Consider the following 19,025-nt stretch of genomic DNA (forward strand, 5'->3'; position numbering starts at 1 on the left):
TGTCTGAGCTGTGGGTTGTTGGCGGGAGGAGTTGTGTGATTTTTCTTTTTTTTTTTTTTTCTTTTTTGGCCCATTTAACTACTTTTTTTTTCTTTCTCTCCGGCCCGAGCTTTCATTTTCCGGCCGAGGAGACGCTTCACCGGGGCGCTACGGCCGACACCTCCGGCGGGGAGGGCCGTGTCCCCGGGTCGGGCGGGCCGGGCCGGCCCGGGCCCCTCGGCCGGCTGCTGCCCCCCGCCGGCGGCCGCCGGGAAATGGCGGCGAGGCCCGGCTCGCCCTTACGTAACCCCTTTATGTAACGGGCGAGGGTGTCGGCGCCGGGCCGGGCCGGGCCGGGCCGGGCCGGGGGCTCGGCCCCGCTGGCGAGTGGCCACCCGGCTTCCTTCCGTCCTCGACCTGCTCCATGGGGTTCGGGTTTTTTGATTTTTGTTTGTTTTTCTTTGTGTTTTTGGTTTTGTTTTTTTTTTCTTTTCTTTAAGATCGTGTTGTTTGAAAATCAAGCCAGAAGCCAGACCTCAAACGTCGCGTTTTGCTGTTGTTAGTGGCCGCGCTTTGGCAAGAGGCCGGAGGTGGGATCTGGGGGAGCGAGGGGCTGCGGGCGGGACGGGGCTCTGCTCCGCCGCTTGGGGCCACGGCACGGCGGCGGCACCTTTCCAGAGACAAATTAACGCGCTTCAGTTTGCTGGATGAGGGGACCCTTGCTTGCGTCAAGCAAGCGGGGTCGCCCCGCTTGACTGGGACCTGCCCTCAGCGGTGCCTCTGCTGCTGCACGCGCCTCGCTCGGGCCAAACGCGTCGCCCAAACCGCACGTCAAGCCAGGAGCCACCTTGAGAAAGGCCCCCTACCCCTCTCCCCTCAAATAACCCGTCACTGCTCATGGCGGGGGGCTGGCAGGAGATAACTGGATTTTATGTGGGCTACCTGATGCCTCCTCAGCCCCTGCGCACTTTCACCAGGGTTGCCGTGGTCCCCGGCGCGAGAGGAGCTGCCAGGCGTTTTGCTGAGCGCGGTGGCTGCCCGTGGGGTCAGAGCGGCAGTGGCCAAGGCGAGAGGCTGTGGCTGAAGCTCAGCACACTACCTGCTTCCGAGAGCAACACATGGAGCTTTTGGGGGGAGTTTAAAACAGAGGAGAAGCAAGCAATGAGGAGCTGTAGGCTCTTGCCTTTTCCGTACAGAGGTTTGCTGTGTGACTGAAAGCCCATCATTTCCCTCTGTTGTGTCTCAACATTTCCCCATCTGTGAAATGGAGGCGGTAATCCCCACCTGCTTAGTACTCTTCGGCGGCTTAATTTTTTGCATTTACGAAATGCTCTCAGGTTCAGGAGAGAGAAAGACATGGAAAGCTAGTGTGCATCATGCTCATAGAGAGTTGTTTCAGGCTTCAAATCTTAATGCTTTACTTCAGTGACCTCTGCATCTCAGTTACTTCAGTACTTTTCTCTACAAAATGAGTCTTTGCTGTAGTTCGTGTTGAACTGGAGACTTCCATATTTGTTTGCTTTTCAGACAAATCTATTCCATTTCTGTATAACTCTTTCTATTCAGAATGCTACAGCCTTGGTTAATATTTGTCAAATGGAGCTCTGACTGTCTAAACCACTGGGACGAGTTTCATTTTATATGTCATCAGTAGGGGCAGAACGAGGATCTTCGTGCTTGGCCTATTTGCTGTAATACAGTCTCGGGGCCGTTGCATCAGAGTCAAAACAAGGAGCAGCTTGTTTCCAAACAAGAAGCATGGAGGAGAGTCTTCTCTGCCTCCCTCCCTGTAAGGGAAAAGGAGGAGGTGGGGGAGAGAAAGTTATCTTTAACAGATTCTAAAAATGCCTTTTCCCAAATACGCAGTCAGTCCCTTCAAAGGTCTCTTTGTTTGTTTTCAGGAAGAAACCCAAGACAGCTGAAAACCAGAAGGCGTCTGAGGAGAATGAGATTACTCAGACGGGTGCATGCAGCGCCAAGCCGGGCCTTCCCTGCCTGAACCTTGAAGCTGTTCCGTCTCTGAGCCCGGCCCTCATCCACTCACCACATTCACCAACAAACCTGCACGCACACACAGGGTCATCTGATTGTGAGTACCCTAACGCACTGCTGGGTTGCTCTGGGCTTCTTTAAAATATATTCCTGATAGCAGACGAGGTTTTCCAGCCACTTGCGTGTTCTTTGCATAATGGCACGAGTAAGACTTTGTCAGGGTTTACCTTTTCCCTTCTGCGAGGATTACCTCTGAAATAGAGTGTTTTCTGTTGAGGTCATGATAATGCAATCAGCCAGAGGAACCTGTGAGAGTACTGTTGGGTCAGGTTGCTGGCAGCTCCTACTTATTAAGAAATAAAATCAGAGCCTTCAAACATGTCTTTTTCCAACTAGCACTGCAGTTACCACTCTACAGGTATCAGTGCTTCTCATTACCTAAGCGTATCTACTCACTGGGATTTTCGATCCATGCCTTACTGCAGTGGGAGAAAGGAAGTGCCTGGCCCTGACATCCGGGGTTGGAAAGGATTTCCAGCAAGAAAGAGGAGAGTGCTCTGGGAGAGGGGATGAGATTTAACCTGCAAGAGGTCTAGAAGATTTCTGGAGACCCATGTGGCCATACCAGCTTGAGGCACTTGTTTTCATTGCATTCACTATAAGATTACTCAGCACAGGTTAATTGGCCTTTTAAAAAGGTTCTTTTTCAATTTTGCCCCCAAAAAAACAAGAATAAGGAAGGGAATGATTAAAACTGGATTTTGGAAAGTCAGAATTTTCCCTGTCAGCTCTTCAAAACGTTATCGTTTCATAGTGTTCCCTGTCTGGAAGTCTCTTTGGCAAGGTCACAGAGGATGATGTCAGCCTTATCATTCACTAGTTTTAGAATATATAGTTTACCTGCTTTGAGGTGGTTTTAAGATTTTTAAAACTTAGAAGGGGGAAAAGAAGAAAGAAAAATGATGATGCCAGGCTTCAAGAGCTCAGAAGCCAACCAGACTTTGTAGAGGCCTATCAAAAAATCAGGACATGACAATAAAAAATCAGATTAAAAATTATGTGTATCCTTTTCTTTTTTTAATTTAAAAATCCTGCCTCAGGGCCAAGCTTGGAAGCAGCCGGGTTATAGGGATCATCACCATCAAAATCACTTTAGCTGCAATTCATTCCTGTTAGCTTCTGACTGTATTCATTATGAGCTTTTTCTAGAGATCCTGATTTTAATAGAACTGATACAAACGTTGGGGAAAAATTCCAAAATCTCACCTGGTGATTTGGGGAGAAAAGAGAGGTGAAACAGTGGAGCAGCAGGCACCATGCAGTTTAATATATGCAAGAATTCCTTTCAAATTTGAAATGTCAGACTCTGTTAAAAGCAGGATACAGCTTTGTCTTGTAATGTTTTCTGAAAACAAGAAGCTTGTGAAAAGATGCAAAAATAAGCAGAACAACAGGAAAAAATAATCCTTATTTTCAAACAAAGACTCTCTTTATCCCATTCACAAAGATGAAAGAGTTCATTAGCAAATAGGATTTGAAACCTCACACTGATGTTTTTTGACAGGACAAATGGAAAGTCATGAAAGCGACTTTAGGACACAGGCAAGCAGGATTGTAGGGAACTCAGAGAATGAACTCCTGCTTTTGCTTTTTGAGGTGGCCAAGTTAAAGGGTGAGGAATATTGGCAGAAGGTGGTGTGGAGAGGTGGAGCCTGCCACTCTTTGTGCTCTACCTGTTTTGTGGACCCTTTTGTGTCCCCCTTTTTGAACCCAAAGATTTTAATGTCCACAAATGAATTTCCATTCCTACTAAACCCATAATACCAATGTGAAGGAAAAATTGTAAACCCAGATCAGAAACTCTTTTCACACTGAAGTTGGTTTTTTTTAGAAAATAAGTTTAATAACATTTTCAGGACTAATGAATGCTTACTTTTCAGTAAGTGTTGAAAGTTAGTTCCCAAAATACAGTTAGAGTGATACAAAAATTCAGAAAAAAATTAAAGCCTCTTGTGGGGTTTACCTCTGTCAGTTGATCCCGTATGCTTTGAAATCAATGGAAGAACTCCTATTTGTATAGCAGGTTATAACCCTTATCAGGCTGTATTTGTTTAGGGCGATATGCATATAAGCAGTGTTTGGCGCACACATGCAAAATAGCAATGCCAGTTTTTCACCTGAAATAAAAATGAGGTATGATAAGTTTATGTCTGCATATTTACTATACCTATGTATTAAGTTGTGGTGTTATTTTTTAAGTTGCCTTGGTCCCTAATGCTGGAACACATTAGTTGACTCGAGAGATTACTGTCTGTGACTCCCGGCATTTTCGATTGGGCTTTCCTGCCATTACCAACTCCTTCTCGTTACCTTTTGTCTCCCTTGCCATTTGGACTGGTTCTTTCCTTGCACCCGAGAATCCCTACCTTGCCCTTCACCTCCCCTCCTCTCAGAGCTACATTGGCACATCTTTTTCCCTCGCCTCTTGGTTCTCTGATGGTGCTTTAGTTTGGACCAGCAGCACTGACTGTCCTTCTGCCTTCTAGACACCGCAACCCTTTGCAAACCCACTGCAAACCCTTCTAGACATTGCTTCCCTTCCCCTGCCCAGACCCTGATACTGCCTCTATGTGCCTGAGCGGGCAGATCATATTTCATTTTCAAAAGGAGGTGTTTCATTCTGATGAAGTGCTTTCTAGAGGATGATAAATAATCTAAAGATACTTATAAACTAGTATTATACAAGAATTTTGAGCAGAATAGTTTGATGCAGAGTATCAGAAACACCCAGCACAAGTCAGCATATAAGGTATTTAAATTCTTGGAAATATGTAGTGATGTACAGATGGTTCCATGAACTCTCATTCATGTATCTGGAAGAAAGACTTGGATTTTATGGGCCACCTACTCAAATCAGTTTGAAATCTTCACTGACCATTTTGCATGCACAATCACTAGTGCTTAGCAGAAAACACTGCCACGTATTTATTGTGAGAAATATTCATAAGGCAATCTACTTTAAAAAATCAGGGTGCTTTTAGAATGATTCGGGTAAAAATACTTTTTCCAAGCATAGGAAATAAAACCTCTAGGATAGCCACCTGCTCCTCATCTGTAAAAGGCAGAGGTGAAGAAAGCCTAGGCAATAACCTGAATGCCGGTCTTAGTGAAATGAGTAGTTAGCAAAAGAGTCTGGGTAAATTCATGTGTGACACACAGCTCTTTTTAGGACTGAATCCTGTAATGTAGCATATTCTGCATGCTTTTTCTGCTGCCATTTATTCCCAATGCGATGAAACTGCCTTACGTCTGACTCTTGTAGGACTTGGATATTTGTATTTGAACATTATGATGTATTTCTGGTGCAGATGAATTCTTGAAGCAAAATCCAGAGCCTAGGATGCATTGCGTCCAATTTCCATCTCTTTCAGTTTTGGGGAATCTTAGCTCACACATTGCAACTGGAGATGCAGGTTAGAGGAAGAGGTGCTTCCTGAGGTAGCTGGTTTCATGTAGGGCTTGGCAGATGATAAGCACCACTTTGAATTAATTTGGAATTATATTGTAGAGTGAGCTGACAGAGCTCCAAATGAGTTATACCTCTAGCTAGTCAGCTGTCACAAATAGATGTAGCTGCTTATCCAAAAGAAAGGAGTATGTGCAAAAAACTACAAAAGCAAATATGGAGGCACAGGTTCTGGAAGGGTTTCAAAGAAGCAAAGGTAAGGTATATGACGCTGGTGCTGCTTGCAACTTTCCACACATTTCCTTGCTTGTGGATAGATGACGTGTAATGTTGGTAGGGTCTTAGGCTTGAAGGCTGAACTCGCTCAGGTAAAGCTTCCAGAGATTTTGCTGAGAGGGAAGGAAGTCGTCAGGACTTGGCTCTATCCAAATTGGTTTGGTCTTTATAGGCCACTTATTGCAGGAGCTCTTCAGAAGGCCTCCATAACTATATAGACTTATGTTTTGGGAGTGCCAAGAGATAAGAGCGTTTTGGCAGAAACGTCCACAAGCGCTCAGAGATACAATCAGACAAAAACTTCATTCAGGCTGTGGTGTATGCATTTTAACAGATGTGTCCAAACTCAAAGGAATCCCATGGGAGAAGTGCAACTGAATCTCTTTGTCTCTATTGATAGTTGAAAGAGTTATTCTTAGACATTTGATGGTCCATCTGCAAAGGAATTTGTTCCAGACAAGGGAAAAGCAACATCTTAGCAAAGAGTTTCCATAGGACTGAGAGGCAGGTTGGACAATCATTGGAAAAACTGCTGAAGTGATTTTTACGATTTTTAGAGGTCACAGAATCCTAAAAAGAGATCTGAGATTCTAATAGGGAGTGAAAATCAAGAAGGAAAGTGAGGCATGGACAATTTAAAGAAAGAACAAACTATGAAACAATCTTTGGCAAGAAGCTGAGAAGAGGGAGGACTTTCTGAAATTATTTTTTCATGAGGGGACAGAGAGCCCTTATGTATTAAATAGAATGTTAACACTTCTGATGAGGGACCAGATCTGAACCCTTTGTCCATACATGCTCAAGTGATGTGGCTGGCTTGGTCAGAATCCAACATTTTTTAACTTTCACAGGATGAGAACTTTGAGCTAGTCCTTTTTCTTTTCTTCTTTCTTTTTTTATTTCTCCCCCTAAAGTCTAATTTTCCTAGCATAATAGTCTTCCAGTATAATGGGGGAAGGCGGAGAGGGAATTCCGTACCTTGCAATTTTCTAAACTCCACAGAGCATTAAGAGTAAGGATGGAAACTCTGGCTTTTCATTTTTTTGAGCAGCTAGAGAGGTTCTCTGTCCACTTTTTATGAATTAACAGGTTTGCTTTGCCTGGGGCTAGTGTAGAGGCTAGATAAATCGGAAGGTGGTTTGGCCTCATCTTTATGTTTTTTACGTTTCCTGTGTTCTCTTTGTGGTTCTGTGGCAGGAAGAAAACCTATGGCCTTACGGTCTTCCCTTTTCACCTCTGGAAATCTGTGGCTATACTTCTCAGAGGAGAAGTACTCATTCTACTAGCTTCCTTGGTTTCAGAGTCAGACAATATGTTACTAGTAATTTCATCTGTATTTTTGCTAATCTATGTGTGGTATGTGTTAGCTAATGCTGAATATTTTTAAGTTGTTTTTAGTGACCTAAGAAATGATGTATGTTTGGATATCTATTTTAGTCCATATACTAATAAAGATATAGGCCTTCTCTGTAGCAAGCTAATTCGGAAACAAGGACATCCATAGTTCTCAAATACTGTTGTCAGGAGACTTAATGTCTGTTTATCTTGCAGGACATTTGAAAGTCTGAATAGTAAATGCTTCTCTTTTTAGCAACCATGGATGTTTTCTACATCCTGTAGGTTTATATTTCTAAGATTATCAAAGAAATATCAGCCAGGAATGATTTGTGGTTTCATAGAAGCAGCTATATGTTGGTTGAATTGTATAGAGCCACATGGCATAAAGAAGTAAGTCCAAGTACAGGTATGTAAAACTATAAGCTGAGCTCACTCTGCCTCTGTTGAAAAAGCCATCGCAATACACCAAAGGATTGGTGATGTAGAATATCATACTACTGATTAGAACTGGTCTGTATATTCCTAATCAGTACCTTAAGTGAGTTTTGTCAGGCTGGTCTCTTGGGCTTTTCTTCTCATGAGAAATGACTAATAGCATATGGTACTTCAGTTACAAAGTCAATGAGTATGTTTTCAAAAGCAACTGTGACTTTGGAGCCTAGGTTTCACTGATGCATAAATCACTTATGTTTATAAATCACATAGACGCTTTTGAAAATCTTGTCTAATTATCCTAAATTTTGATTCCCTTATTTGAGGACCATAATACTGGCTTGATGATGGGTTGTCAATCCTTGTGGTGTTTGGTGTTTTTCTTACTGTCCTCGCTCTTAGAGTTAAGTGATAAGATTCATAATTTCAGATTCAATTTGAAACAGTCGTTCAAGTTCCTGGCTTTCATGATTTCAGGGCAAAGCTTAAAATATGTCCCCAGTGCATCTCTTCCTTCTATGTACCAGGAAAGAGGATAAAAGTCTATTACTCTAAAATGTCATAGGTTTACGCCGTTCTTAAAATTTTGAGGTGATTGGGTTAATACTATTGTGGTATTTTTGCTTGCTAAATCATACTACAGCCACCACGACATATTTTAACTGTCCAATTAGACATCTGCATTGTGTTTCTGAGTTTATGCGTTCATATTTTCAGAATCCCCCCCCACAGATTTTTATTACCATTCTTGAATTTGTGAGTCCTCCTATAAATCCTTCCTTTATATATTGCATTATTGTCTCAACTATTTCACTCATAATTCCTTGATGAATACTATGCAGCTCTAAGTATCGATTATTGTTTAAGTTATTAGTATGTCCTTTTTTTTTTCTTTTTTTTTTTAAATAATGCTCTCCAGGACAGCGCTTTCCTCTTCTCCCCCTTGAGGTAGCTTACCTTCTCCCGTCACCCTCCATTCTGAAAATTAAAGCAAAAATATCAGTTCCCCTGCACAATTTCTATAACCTCTTTGATTGCTTTACTGCTTTCATACCTCAGTGGTCTGGCTAACCTACCAAGTCTGCTACTTGTCTGTTTAATCTATCCATCTATATAATCTGAGGTGCTTCTTAGGTACCAGTCATTGCCCTGTAAGCTTCCTCTTTCTGATGTATTTAGAGAGTACTTTATTACAGTGTTTGTCTTTATACCTTTAGCTGTTTTTCTTTAAATTTCCTCTTTGCCCTGCCTAATCTTTGTTTTACATCTAGCCTGCTACAGCTTATGCTCTGTTCCATTAGTGTCACTTGGTCATGATTTCCATGTTTGGAGGGATATGTTTTCAGCTTTAATGAACTCTTTTACCTTGTTATTTAACCATTGTAGTATTTTTCTGCTCTCTTTTTCTTTTTTTTTTTTGTTGTCCTTGGGTATGCATGTTGATTCTAATGAAGTATTACTCAGGCCACCTCCCTGCTTATCCTATGGATTTTAATTCCTTATCTTTTCCTTTCAGGCTCTTTCTGACTAACTTCCTCTTCTTTTTTTTTTTTTCTTTTAATAATCCTCCATCCTGAAGTTGCCTATGACAGAACTACCTTTTCATATGATCCACTTGAAGGGCATCAAACTTTATCATGTGCTGGTCATTGTTATTTCATGTCTTAACGTTGCATAAAACTGCTGTCATCTCCTCGGTCCTGCCTGGGTACGAAGACTAAACTAAATGTACCATTTTGCTGATATGGTTTACAGTGGGACACTTGATGTAGCAGAGTCGAACAGAAAAGATTTTTGAACGTTTGAGAGGTGACGCTTCCTTGAAAAAAACAGAAGCAGCTCCATGTGTATCTCCTTTTATCCTGCTGTCTGTTGTTAAAGCCCTGCATAACTCAGTGCTCACTTCTCTTAGTTAGTTCTTTGCGTGCTATAAGGAGACACCTCCCACACTTTGTGAAACACTGACTGGCGCGTTGCTGGCCTGGTTTGTTGCAACTATGCTTAGAGTTACTGATGTAAAAATAGACTTGGTCACTTTATGTTCTCTTTCATCACTGATCTGCCTAGCATTGGAGCTTTTTGCTCTTTTCATCGGAGCTTCCATGGTCACTTTCTCTACGTTTTTCTTGCTTATCCATGGTAAAGTAGCCGTATAATCTTTGTGCTGTGATCCCACTCAATACTTTAGAACAAGGTAGGGCCAGAGCAGTATTTGAAGGAGAGAAAAATAAAACAATTCTTTTGTTGTTCTTGGCTGCACAAAGAGAGCTCTTTCATTCAAAACAGTTTTGAAGTGAAGTCTTAACATGGTGCTGGGAGAGAACCTGAAACATAAAACGAGGACACTGATTTATACATATACAGCCTGCTAATGTTTATAAAGCATGTGATGAGATGTGAGAAAAAAATCATTGTATTTCCACAAGAAATGTGATGTTTGATCTACTCCATAGGTGAAAATCAGTTGTAAGCCACCACAGTGCCACTAAACCCCTTCATTTTAGTCAGGGTAGGTATCCTCAGAGCCTGATTTATAACAATGGAGCACAACTACGTGTGCTAGCACTGTACATTTGGGTTCCACAGTGCTCCAAATATTACTGTTGCAATGGAAGATGCCATTGTGCCATCATTTTATCTATGTTCCTATGCCTGTTTTCATTGTCTCACAGAATCATTTACAAGGCTAAAATAACATGAGATCTAGTGTTATCATGTATCCGCCACTCAGGAGCTGCAGGACAAAGAGGAGTCAAGATCTCTAGTTAATCTGTCAGCACAAATAGCTCCTTGAGGAATTAACAGCGCCTAGGAAAAATGGATAAACAAATACTAGAGCCCCTCCTCATCCCAGCTTTGTTGTGTTAAGCACTGAAAGGATCTCTGCCCGGCTGGGATGCACAATATATACTCTGTATCAATCTGTGACATGTGGTGAAATACTTCTTCTTGAAAGCCCACAAGAGAGAAGTAGTATAAATTAAGAGTAATCTCACAACAGCTATTTTTGAGTTCTTAACCAGTGAAAATGTAAGTGTAGCAATATTGTGCATCTATTAAAAATCTTGAAAGGCTCTTTATAACTAGATGATAGGAGTGATAACGTGTAATTTATTGATGTTACACAGATAGGGAAAAAACCACAAAGTAGCAATTTTTGTGTGAAAAGGGGTATGATAGAGGAAATAAAAACAGAGCAAGGGACTTCTCCCCACAGCTTCATGCCTTTGTGTGCAACCATGTCAACTTTAATAGAAATACTTTGTGCTTTGATCCCATGCAGTGTTTCAAAACAGGGCATAGCCCACCCTGTATTCAAAAGTAAAACACCCAGATGCTATCTCTAGTGTTTCTGGCTGAGTGGAGGGTAGAATGTGCCTTAGGGCAAACCCAAGAAATAGTTGTTGTGCGCTGTATTAGTATCACCTGTTAGCATCTCTATCCATGTGTATACATGTAATTCCTGGGCCTTTTTCATGGGGGGAAAAAAGTATTAGAACTGACAACAATGTACGTTTAATGATACAGATCAGTCTGATGGTATCAAGCCACCCATGAATGCTGTGCTCTTATTTATTGCCTTTATTTATTAATATTAAAGCATTCTGCCATGCATTTCTCTTCTTACAGAAACTAAGCAGTGATTTTGGAAATCTGTGCTTGTTCCCAGAGATTGCAGAGGTCTAACTGAGGACAGAAATTTTCCCTGTGGCCTTCAATATCCATGACATGAGCATGTTCTGTTTCCCATTGATACTTAAATCTGAATTATAAGCAGGCCTGAACACTCGCCCCCTAAACTCAAGATAAAGAAGCCACAGTCTACCGCAGTATGAATATCTGTCTCACGATATTTCTAAGTTGAAATACTCACCAAAGCACCCAGTTGTAGTAGTTAACAATTACCCTTTCACTAATAGATAAAAAAGATAAATGGAAAAAATAACCAAATAAAATCTAGCATTTTCATGTGATAGCTTCCTTCTAACCGGAGCTAAGAGACAGCTACTGAAAGAGAGAAAAGAATCCTTTTCCCAGTCCTGGGGGCTGGCATTTACAACTTTTTGACCATTCCTCATTTCTCCTGTCAACCTCTATTTCTCTGACTACAACAAAATCTGCCACATTTAAAGGCATTTCTCAGGAAACATGTAGGGCATAACAGTTGTCTTCAGCCGACTGCAGTTCTCCCACCAAAGCCAACTGTTTCTGACTGCACCCTTTTCCTAACAGACTGCTACAAACACTCCCTGCAGAGGATTCTAGCTTGAATAGAAACCTTCTAAACAGGTAATTATCTTAAGAGGTTTTAATCTATATTTTCCTTTTACTCAAAGCCCACAGGCTTTCAGACTTGCTGTATTTAACCACACTCAAACTGATAAGCTTTCCTCCTTGTCTTTCTGCCTGGGGGAAAACCTAACAATACAGGGCAAATCTGAAAAAGTTCATGGAATAGCAGTTCTCTCTTTTGGAGACACCTTTAAATATATTTGAACCTTTTATCCTTCTAATTCATTCCTCCTCCACACTCAGCTCCCACCTCCCCAGCCCCAGCCCCAGCCCCAGCCCCAGCCCTTTCTCCACCCTAGATCATGCTTCTGAGAGAGGACCTAGATTTTTACAATCCACCCCAGTGAGATGACCAAGAGGAATCCCTGTTCACTTCCCTTACAGGTCTTCAGTTCCAAATAGACTACTAGGCTTTTAGTAAAGGCCTCTTAAAGCAGATGGATGTGTTCTTTATTACTACCGTAAGCTTTTGATCCAGACCATGGAGCAGCAAAATAAACCGCCATAGTGGTCTGCATCTTCTTAAAAGTTTATTTGTTCTTTTTCCGAATAAGTGTCCCTCTCTTCTTTCTTCAATTGGAAGTATCACACACACATGGGAAAGCAACTTTATGGGCGTTGTGGGCCCATCTTACCTCTTACCTGTTCAGCGGCTGGTTTGCTACAAACCCCCTTGTGCAAGGTGCCCTCTGAGTAATGGCAGCTGGCACTGGGAATGAGGACTAGCAAAAGAAGCACCTAGATTTTTAAAGAGCCAAGCTGCCTTAAACTTGCAGCCAGTTAAAACAGTTGAGCCTTGCCGGGGCTTGGCGTAATCATGCCTGAACTCTCTGGAACCAAGCGAACGCAGTTGAAACACTTTTCGTTTGGAATATTAAAATGTTCCATAATGAAGGGAGGGATGAGCAGCGCCTGGGTTCTCTTCCTTGGAAATGGTGCCATCATGTGGCCACTCGGTTTTGTCTGTTTCCAGCTACAAGAGGGCTATTGTACAGTTTTCTCTCTTTATGTTTTTTAATGCTATGTAGTGATCCCATCTTTTGCTAATGTAAATTGGTTACAGCTGTCCAGGGCACAGGAATTAACACCCTTGTAAAGTCCAGTAGAATCCTTGTTAGTGCAGTTGTGATGGCAGCTTTGGTGGTTCTTCTGGTAGCTTAGTGTATGTTGCTTGGAGATGTTTAGATGCCTACAGGAAAAAGTTCCTCCATCAATACAGTCTGTGTCTGCCCTAGGGAGATACAGTGGCATGGCTACAGCAACCGAGGGTCTATATACAAGGGTTGAGAGAGGAGCAGAGAATTCAGAGAAACAGACTATGTCTTTATGTGTGCCTGTATTTATAGTGCAGGTATACTGGTCTGAACCCTAGATATGTGCCTGGGTATAAAAGTGGCTTTTGAGAGTGTGCCCTCTTTGTTCTGAAGTATCTTTGAAGTTCCTAAAATAGCAAGAATACAAACTGGAAAGAGAACATGAAAGGTGAATTCCCTATCTGGAAATGGAATACTTCTTTACCTTAAAAAAAGCTGAACGTGCTATAACAGTTGGTCACCAAAATGCTATGAATTGGAGCTAGTTGTTATCTGGTATATCACACTTATAAGTAGGATAAGGAGTACCATAAGGAGACAGAGGAATCAAGGCACTGAAGTAGTGCAAAAAGAAAACTTAATTTTTGTAAGCCTGGAGAAAAAAATGTGAAGAGACCTATGGGGTTATTTCTTGGTATTTCTGTAGCGCTTCTTATTCAAAGAATGCCGAACAATTTGTGAAGATTAATTAAAGCAGGCATGTCTTCTGCAGAATTGGGTGAGTGGGGCTATCCATGTTCTACATGTGAAGCAAACTGAAACACATATGTTGCCGCTCTGCAAATTCAAGAGTAAATAGAATTAGTGCTGATGGACTGCAGTCTTTCAGGCAAAGCATAGGAAAGTGAATCACCGGCTGCTCCATAAACACGTAGGTTGAAATGCAGGGTTTTGTCCTTATCATTAGGGTTTTATGTGCACTGGATATAGGAGCAATTTTATGTACAGCATACCTATGGTTCAGTTTTCAATTATATGTCAAATGGATATCTTGTCATTAGATAGATGCTAAAAAGGGGGAGGACAATTTACTAAATAAATTGTCCGTAGGAAATTTGCTCAACACTCCTTAGTCTGTAAAAAGAGCCTGTCCTCTGAACAAAGTTTAAACAAACTCTTTCTTGTTAGCCATCTACCTGATATGTTCGCTCCTTGGAGAATAAGTTTGTGTTTGTGTGTGCATGCATTCCTGTCTTTCAAATAAACGTAGTTATTAGACTATGAAATGTAGAGAAGTTTGACAGCTTTGAACATGCAGTGATTCTTTCTTCCGTAGAGTATATTACTGACACATTAATAGATGTTGTGCTGGTAAAAATATAGTACTTCCTGTTAAATGTAGACTGCTACATATTTTGATTCTAACAACAATCTGGTAGGGTTAGGGCAATTCGTGCAGTGTCATCTGGTGTTTGTTTTGGATAGATATTATAGAAGGAGATACTGATTTTCAAGATGTTCAAGCAGATGATTGGGTGAAAACTCCAGCAAACCTTTAAAGCAACAGAAAGCAAGGGCTGCTCTTGGTCAGATCTCCTGCTGAGGATACAAATGTTCTTCTGTGTTCTTGAAACTCCGTACAAGCTTTTCCTCTTGAAGTCCCCTTTTAAAAATGAGGCCAAATATTCAGGAGAATCAGTCTGAGCAGGATTGGCTAGACCTGCCTTTCTAGCATCATTGGGATATACTGAGAGCAGGAGAGTTCCTACTCCCAGAGAGCAGGAACCTGATACACAGCTGATTATGTGTATGGAAATGAGAGATGTGAGTTTTTGCTCTATTGATCCAGTTTTATGTTAGAGTAACTAATTTGAAAATGACAGAAAATAGAACTGGATCATGAGGGATCAGTCAGGCCATTGGAGCTGAAGAAAGTACCCATGGTTATGGGTGCTAAGTTTGGAACAGGAGACACAGATACGTGGAAGTGAGAAAGCTTCCTATAGAAACTCTACGGCCACGAGAGCTTTCATATGATGTGATGTAAATGCTGTATTTCCACTGAACTGCCATATTTATACAAGAGTTGAGATTTTCATTCCAAAGTAAGTATTCTTTACTGAGAAATACCTTTTTTAAGGAAAATCTATAGAGTTTTATTTTGATAACAGGGCTTTTCTTGTTTTATTTATTCTATAAGGTACTTTAAAAGTATCACATATCAGTCATCTCAGACAACTGTTTCATTCAGCTCACTCAGCTAGAGTACTTTTCCTCTTAAGGGTGCTGCACTGTAAATGAAAGAGGGACAAACTGGAGAGAAGTTAGAAGAGGATAAGAATGAGAAGAGGTTCAAACATGTATCCAGTGAGGGTGATTAGAAAAACTTTTTCTGCTAGAAAATATAAGTCTAAGAAAGAAATATGAGTCATCTTCCAATATACGACAGGAAAGTGATCAATCTCTGTGTCTGTTGGAGGAGAGGATGATTAACTGATTTCAAAGTTAAATACTAGGAAAGCTTTTTTGCTCCAGAGTTAGATGGGAGAGAGAGAACAGACAGTCTGGGGAAGGAACTAAAACCCTCCCCATTGCTATTTTTTGCAAACATGTTAAATTAATTTCTGAAGAGGTGGTCTAAGTAAATTGTTCTACCCACAAAGAAGAGCAATAGACAAGATGACTGGCTGAAGAACCTGGTGCATATCTTGGGTACAACCAGGAGGCTGTGGTGCTCCAACATATGATTTGGAGACCAAGGATTAGAGATTTCCAAAACTATCCACAACAGACAAAGAGGGAAAGGAGCAGATGATGATGCTGGTCTCCAGTGGTGCTACAGCAGCAGCAAGTTACTTCAGTTTGTGGGGCTCCCAGGACTTTGCAGCTGGCTTGCAGATGCACGGAGAACAGCTCTAGAAGTAGGAAGAGAGCGTGACAATACTAACTCCCAGGTCTTTGTCTTAGCGCAGGACATCCTCCCATCTAGGGAGGCATTTGTCATTGTGGTGGTAGGATTGTGAACACACCATACAATTCTATAGGAGATACAATGCTTGTAAGTTTTCTGCTGCCTCTCAGACTGTATATTTTTCTCAGTGCCGAGCCTGAGAAGCTTGTCAGGAAGACAAACTAAAAAGTAATGTCAAACTAATTCTAGTTAGCATGTCTAAATATCAGTGAGGTGGACTGCAAAACAATTTGCTGATTGCTTCCGCAGAAAATTCAGACAAAAACTCAATCCATATCGGTCTCCACAACCCCACCAACTCTCAGGGATATAAGATGGTTATTCTTTTTGCTTCCTAAATGAGAAGGCAAAACAGAGCTTTTGAATTCACTCTGCTGGATATTCCTATGAAAGACCCCAGGGTAAGTTTCAAAAAAGAGCTTGGATTCCAGTGCCTTAGGCAGTTTGGTTCAGGTGAAGGCTATGCACTGAGCTGCTGAAGTACAGTAGCTGTGATGGCTGCCCAGTCACTGTGTTTCTAGCACTGGCTAGTTAGTCATTATAGTGCAATGAGCTTTGAGATACCATAATTTTAAAGGACACTGGAGAAAATCAAATTCTGTAGTATCCCTCAGTTATGAGCATTAAGGCAGCAAGCATTGGCTTTGCAGAAAGGGACATCTAGTGGCTATACAAAAAAAATTACTAAATATATTTTAAAATGTAGAACCTAAACGCATGTGGTCTGCAGTCTTCAGTATTCCATACATCTTTGTAGCTCTACTACATCGTGCGTTTGCTGGGACCGTTTTCTATGTTTTTGGCAAACAAAAAATCATCCAATCCAATCAAAGGCCATACCTTTCCAGTTTTTTATAGGTCCATGTATGGTAGTTTTGAGAAATAGATAGCCACCTTTAACACTGTTCCACACTTCTGTATCTCACTACAGCACTTCCACATTTTCTGTAGTATGTTCCATGAGGCCACTGCCTGCTGTTTCCTTCTGCCATTGTCTTCCCCTTTGGTACTGTACGTGGAGAGGCTGTCATTGTCATTCATATGGTAAAATCCGCCTTCTTTTGAATACCCATAGCATAAAAGTCAGCGGGAGTGGTGGATGAGATTCAGGGAAACACTAAACTAAGCACTCAGTCATGTATTACACAACAAAAGTTTTTCCCTTTCCCATCCATGTTGTGCTCCTTCTTGCTAGTCTAGGATGAATTCCATGCATGTTTCTTTGAATAGGCTGACAGTTTAATCAGTACATTTGCATATGGGGAAACGGAGCTTTTTTCAAACTTGCACAGTAATATGGTTCACCTTTATGCCATGCCAGCTTCAAATTGCATCCCAGGAGGATTGCAAATGTGCATAATCTGTGCAGTTGTCTGAGGTTTTTTGCTTTTCTTTCTTCTGCCTTTTTTTTTTTTTTTGAACTGACCTAACGCCTATTCATTGCCCATCTGGGTAAGAATAGCCTTTGCATTTTCACACCCATTCTTTCCTATATGGTTTGTGAATACCCCTCCAATCAAAACTTGCTTCACAGAAAGGGGACAAAACCATTTTACAGGAGTTTCTCAGAATGAATCCACTGGGATCGCTACATCATGTTTACTGGACAAAAAAAAAGCAGGGAGGGGGACACACTTAACAAAGACTGCTTAAATCCACAGAAAGGTTCCCACTGTCTTGAGTTTAATAGAAGGGCAGGCTTGAGAAGAGACCGAGACGGCATTCTTTTTGGGGAGCCAGGCATTCTGTGCAGTGCCGAGTAGGTGAGTGTGCACATGTGCGTGCATGCGTGTTTAGGTAGCTGGGTCTTGTGAGGAGCTGTTAAACTCCCTGGCTTGTCCACAGCTCTAGTATTCGTTGTCAGAACATGGCATTTACTTTAGAATCATACCTGTGTTGATAAGCTCACCTTCTGTGGGGCGCGTTGGCTTAAGACTTTTGGCTTAGAACAATACACAAGTAAGGGACAGCCACAAAACTTGGATCTGGACATGGTTTTCTGCAGAGAGAAAGAGGAGCTGCGTGGGACAGCAGATTTTGCTACAGGCCAATCTGTGGAATTTGTTAAAGAGAATTATGGCTCTTTTATACCCCCATATTTTATGTGTTAGCGTCTCCAACAATCTTGCAGAAGATTTGGTTGTCTGTACTTTGGATAGGTATGGCTTTCAATGTTGAAAGTCAAGGAAGGTGACCTAGAGAAAATACCCTCAAAATCTGCGTTAGCTTCTTTTTTTACCATGTGCTGTATGTCTCTTACACCCACCCCTCTTATTTTGTCCCTAAGCAGTGAAGTTCTGTTGTTTTTCAGTTCAAGAAGTAGTAGCTGTTCCTATTTCACTTGGAGAAGTAAAGAAATGAGAAGAGGATTTTTTGAATGGAAGGCTTTGTTTACCAGAAGCAACCAAAATTTACTCCTTGTCTTACATAAAGTCACTTACTTGCAGTGCAATTTGCACACCTCAAGGAATTTAGCATCCTAGATCAGTTCCTGTAGGAGAACTATCCACATCACTCTCTCATGAATGCATACCAAAATCTTTTCCTTAGCCTTGATTAACCCCGACTGGCTGTTTTCATCAAGTAAGCCGGTGACTGAATGCATTGTGGCTTTGTAACTCTCTCTTCCCCACAGGCAGGGCCTGAGAAGGGCTGCTGACACTTATGGATGAACCTTTTCCTGCCTCCTTTCTGTACATAATGCTTTTCATGATCTACGAATAAGTGGTAGAATTCACTTTCCCAGGGACATCAACTGGTCTCCTGATGCTTATCAGATCTTTTTGAGGTGGATTTGGTCCTGAGGATGCACTTTTCAGAGTTCTACTCACATAGTTAATTTTATCTGCCAAGGAGCACAGGAACAAAGTAGCATTCTCTGCACCTACTCAAGTCAAAAGTCTTGTCCATAGCATCCTTCTGGTACATGTGGAATGTTCCCCCCTGTACATATGCAAGGCAGGGGTTTTGATTTATTGAGTTAGAGGGTTGCCTATCTCTTCCTATGATCAAATACCTCATTTGATAAAACAGAGTGTAAGTTAGAAGCCATTTCCTGTTGCAGGAGCACTTTATAATAAAGACCTGTTAGCATGAAAAGGGAACCTTAGGAGCAAACCAAGTAGTGATCAGCACTTATTGACGGAAGGATTTCTAACATACTGACAGCCCATCACTCAGAGGGAAATGCAGAGAAATGGGGTAGATATACAACAAGTTTCCATGGCCTACAGTGGGTTTAAAA

General features: G+C 41.5%; 1 protein-coding gene across 32 annotated transcripts in view; it reads left to right on the plus strand.

Moving 5' to 3' along the window:
• ZBTB20 (zinc finger and BTB domain containing 20) overlaps positions 1–19,025 on the plus strand; it is a 496,803-nt gene that overhangs the window by 468,787 nt on the left and 8,991 nt on the right. For 30 of the 32 annotated variants that reach the window (XM_068958946.1, XM_068959048.1, XM_068959022.1 and 27 more), the window contains one exon: positions 1,881–2,068. The gene's annotated coding sequence lies outside the window, so the exon portion shown is untranslated. The remainder of the gene's footprint in view (positions 1–1,880; positions 2,069–19,025) is intronic. The other 2 variants (XM_068959053.1, XM_068959015.1) reach the window with 1 other exon arrangement.

The sequence above is a fragment of the Struthio camelus genome, chromosome 1 (genome assembly GCF_040807025.1).
Source record: "Struthio camelus isolate bStrCam1 chromosome 1, bStrCam1.hap1, whole genome shotgun sequence".
NCBI classification, from domain to species: domain Eukaryota; kingdom Metazoa; phylum Chordata; class Aves; order Struthioniformes; family Struthionidae; genus Struthio; species Struthio camelus.